The sequence below is a fragment of the Pinus tabuliformis genome, chromosome 3_1, assembly GCF_031772625.1.
Source record: "Pinus tabuliformis cultivar Carrire ecotype Pingquan chromosome 3_1, CPIR1, whole genome shotgun sequence".
NCBI classification, from domain to species: domain Eukaryota; kingdom Viridiplantae; phylum Streptophyta; class Pinopsida; order Pinales; family Pinaceae; genus Pinus; species Pinus tabuliformis.
In genome coordinates, this window is record NC_142301.1 from 885,297,422 (window position 1) to 885,302,753 (window position 5,332).

The following is a 5,332-nucleotide window of genomic DNA, read 5'->3' on the forward strand; positions in this document are numbered from 1 at the left end:
GAAATGGGTTTACTGCTTACTTTATGTTTTGAAAAGAAATAAAAACATGCAAATAAAACAGAGCACGAATCAAAAATAAACTAAGAAAAATAGAAACTAATAAGAGATGAGAATGAACTTGTAAATGCGTACCTGGAAGGAAATTGTCTGCAGATTTTACCTCATAAATCTTCGAATCCTTCCTTCGATTAAAATTTTAACTTTGTTCAAAATCGTCTCATTATTTATTCTAAATTAGAGTGGGCAATCAAGCTGAAGGAAATCAATTATTCATGTTCAGGGAATATATAATTTATCAGAAATAAATATAAAAATAGACTTCCCTTTTGAATTGAAACAACAATTTATTACCCCCGTTTATTATGAATAATTTTGAGAAAAATCTGTGTTGTTATAGTCACTGTTCAATAATGCCTTCAGTAAATAAATATGAGGTGTTTTGCAGCGTCAAATAATAAACTAAAGATTAGAATGGGATAAAGCCACTAATTGTAGAAAAATATCAACACAGATTTAAATGTGTGCCAGGTGCATATTCAATTAAATTTTGTTAATACATTATTCGAAATAGGCAGAGATGTATCCATGGGTAGAGGCATTGCTGTAAGAAATTTTGATTTAAAAAGGAAAACAAAAATAAAACTTTTTTATAGGAAGAAAATGTTTTCACTGAACATGAATGAGAAAGGCTGATTGCTTTGTTTTATTTATATCTACAAAACTATTGAAAATAAATTAACTACATAAAACAAACTAACTAAAATTTATTGTACTCTTATTCTAACCATATACATGAACATGATTAGGTATAGTCATATTTCCAGTGTAACCATTTTCTCATTTTAATTCCTGCATGTATGTACAGTTCAAATGTTAGTAATAAAAATAGAAATCTTATTGAACTAAGAAAATTAAATATGAAATCAGAATGTACAGTTATTGTTATTGTTAGTAACTTATTTAAAATCTTTTTCTCTTGAATTTTCCTTTCCAATTGGATACCAATTGGATCATAGAAATCTGGATGGATTTCTATTAATAATTCAGAAATGTTTAAAAGAGGAGATAATATGTCAGATTGTGAAGACGATCTTTTCAATTCAAAGGCCTGGAAAAAATTGTTAGCGTTATGTACAAATGTTAAATTATTAACAATCTTCTTTAAAGGAAAAACTTCTAAATATTTTTCAAATGAGTCAACGAAAAATGAATGGAAATCTTTCAAATGAAATGGAAAATTATTAATTGAATTGGATTGATGACCAAATTGTAAAAATACATTCTCTTGTTGATATTTCCTTTGAAAAGATAGAAGCTTTTGATGAAACATTATCATTGATTGAAATTGAAGTTGAAATAGCTTTTGATGCTCATCATTATAATATGAAATTTCAATTTTCCAATAGGACAATGCATCAATTGAATGTTTGATAGTAAAGTGTTCAATATGCCAGCGTAAAGTATCAAAAATCTTAAAAATAACATTAGAAATAAAATCTGATTTCAAACAAAAGAAGTAAGGAAACCAAAATAAAATGAAATCACTATTTTTACAACTAATGTTACAGCACAATTGGGATCGTTTTGAAATGATTTCTTTTTCACAAGGATTGGCCAAAATTATGGAATTTGAGTAATTTCGAATTCCAACTTGTGAATTAGAAAACGAATTATAATTATGAGTAGGAATGAGAGCTTGATCATGATATGAATCATAAACTGGAATGTTTTCTTGAATGGTGAAATCATGAAGATAATTTGCTACTCTAAAATGAGGATAGGTTGGAATAATTTCTAAATTGAAACGTTCCTCATTCATAGAGGTTATTTGAATTTTCTCATGAGGATTCTCTTGAGAAGAATAGAAATCAAAATCCTCAATGTCAGAGTAATTATCATAAATGACTTTACAAGATTCTTTAAAATTCCCTTCAATCTCATCCAATATATCCAAACAAGGAGGAACAAGAATTTCATGTTCATTAATAACAAAAGAATGATCATTAATTGCTTCTCTATCTTGATAAAAACTTAATGGTAATTTATTTAGATCAGCCTTTTTAATTTCTGAAATATCATTAATACCAAGAGGGAGAAAATTACGATCATTAAAAATATCAGGACAAAGGGAAACATGTGAACCTGAAACAATGTATCTAAAATTGTCGTTGTTTGAGAACTCTTGTGCATTATGCTTATTGTAAATTTCAGATTCTAAATCATTCCTTTGTATGCTCATGCTTTCTTGAAGAAGGCTGCTTTGCTGCTATGATTTCGACATTTACTCGTCATGATGAAATTCAGAAATTTGTACAGCAGTTTGCATTTTATTTACTTTGATTGCTGCTTGTACTTGTTGATTTGCAATCTGATTTTTTGAATTGACTGCAGAGTAATTTTCAGATTCCAAGGTAGCTCTTTCTTCAAAATTGTTGTTGTTGTCTTCTTGCATTTGATTAGAAATATCTTCTAAGCTTTGTGAAACCACTTTATCACAATTTATTTGCACATCCAAATTGGGATTCTCATTTATATTGGAAGGGAATGGAACAAAGCTTGAATTAATTTCATATGGATTGGAAATGGTTGAAAGAGAACAAATATATTCAAACCAATCTAATAATTCTTCTATTCAAGCGAAATCAAATATTAAAATCATTAACAGATTCATTTCCAAACCTTCGTAGATATTCAATTTCATCACATACCTATTCATAATCATAGCCGTCAAATTTAGAAATGAAAATTGTAACAAATTGATCCCAGGTATGAATTGAAGCAACTGGAAGAATTCTACACCAGTTTTGGCTTTTGCCGCAAATGTTAGAGTAAAAATTTTGAATAAGATGTCTTTATCAATTCCTTGAAAATCATAATTTGAAACATTTTGAATAAATTGAAGGACATGATTAAAAACAGAGGAATTTCTCTTACCATTGAATTTTACCTGAGACAAGAGTCTTACCACTTCGGGTGGAGTATTGGAAGATGCACGTCCATGAATACAACTCCAAATTGGAAGCTTAAGAGGAGCCATCACAATAAATAAAATGTTAAAATTGAAAAAACTCCAACAGAAAAAAGTCTCAGGCCCTCCTTCTAGCGCCAAAAATGTTGATGCCTCGAAAATTGTTGCAACAACAATGGAGGATAACCACCTGGTCCGGACCTTAAAGCAACTCCTTTTCCGTTTGGTGTGGTGGCTCCGACTGGTCCAGTTACCTTCTCCCTATTGTTATTGGTTTATGATGTATCATTTCCTACCAATAGACAGGGATATTAGATCACTTCTTCTTGCTGATCAGGCAAGAGAATGACCCTTAAGCTGATTTGGGTTCAGCCAAGCCACAACTAAAATTTTGCCTCTTTCAGGAGAGGACTTAAAAGAATGTAGAATTTACTCTAAATGCAAGCTTATTCTATGATGAAAGCAAAAGGAACTAATCTAAATCCTATCTTAATTAGACAGATATAGATCTAACCCAACTAAGAGCAAAATAATTAAAGTATTGAGATTCAAATATGTCTTGTTTATAATAAATATCAAGTTAATAAATTAGTTCAATTAACTGATATTATGGTTACCAAAACACACCCTATTGAGACATCTTAACTGAAATAATAAACCAACAACATTCAGGAAGTAGTTCACAAAAATGATATTAATTATCAAATCAGTAAATCCAATAATTGAATAATGATATGTGGAAATAGTTCACAACACATTATCATTCAATAAATCAGTTTTATAAGACAGATTTCTGAGTAAGTGGTTACTAAAAAATGGGAAATTAATCCATAAAAACAGAGATACATAATAACAAGATTGAGACAAATTACCCATATTGACAATAGTGCACAAACATGAATAAAATGACACACTCTTGTTACCATAAAAATAAAACTGATATTTGAAATAGTAGTATTAGAAATACCAATTTATTGCATCCATCTCTCTGTCCCTGGTCTCCAACAACTCTTTACATTACTTGAACTTCTACTTTCAAAGCTAAAGCCACAATAGTGCAAACTTTGCTCTTCATGTATAATTCAAGATAAAAAGGAAAAATCCTCAATAATCCCTAGATCTTAGATTTTCTTTCCTCTCTCCTACCACTCTAAATTCCTATTACAGCAGTGCTTTTAGAAGTCTAGAATTGTAGAGGAGAGCAGCCCTTTATTACATTCTGCAATCTATTATTTATATTATTTGCAAAGGAATTTTGGAGAGGAGAGTTTGTTGAAGAGAAATCTGCCAAATACAATTTTATTTGTTCAAAATTCCAATCTTTAATTGTTGGAGCATTCCCATTGATTGAAATCATTTTCTCCATATCTCTTCTACTGTTATTCTGCAAGAAGAAATCAAAATAAATTAAAATGCAACGATAAAATCAAAATGGCATTGTTGGCATTTAAATCAAATCCAATCGAATTCTATTTAAATCAATAATTGAAAATAAAATATAAGCTTTCTATTGATGCATGGGATGGTTTGATTGGCCAAGGATATTATTGACGAATGGATCTGCATTGAGAAGAGGCTTGAACAAATGAAAATGCAGAAAATAAAACTCAGAAAATTGATTTTGTTTTAGAAATTCGTAGCTTGATCTTCTGCTTGATTTTTGACCCAATAAATGACCAAATCTGTTAGTGAAACCTCCTCAAAAATATTTTCCTTGATTTTATCTTTCCAATGAGCCGTCCTGGGCTTCATTTGGCCAAGTATAACTCAATCTATGAGCCTCTAAAGTTGATGGATCAAATCTAGCATAAATCTGGAAATTCTATCGCTGGGCTAAAAATCAGAATTTTAGTTAAAAATCTAATCCTAAATTAGAATTTTAATTAATCCTAATTTAATTATTAATCATAAACTAAACTAATTAATTAATTAATATTAATCTCACTAACTAATATATAATTAATTATTTACAAACTATATAATATTAATTTTAAATAATAATTATATTTTAATTTATTTAAATTAATTATATTACATATATTAATTAATTTAAATATTAATATTTAAACTAATAAATATTATTTATAATATTAAATTAACCCTACACTATCTTACTTCACTTACCTTTCCTCACTCATTCACTCATCGTATGAGTGAGTTTTGAAATTCAAACAAATGCATGTTATAATACTTATGCCTTAATGCCCCTTTGGTTAATGCACCATGGTTTGACTTTTGCAATCGGAGAATCGGGGTATGGAGGCTCTCAAACTTGTCACAATGCCAAAGTTCCCGATGCGATGTAAAGCAAATCGGCAATCGGCGTCGGGAGGGTATCGAGGTTCTTAAACTTGTCACAATACA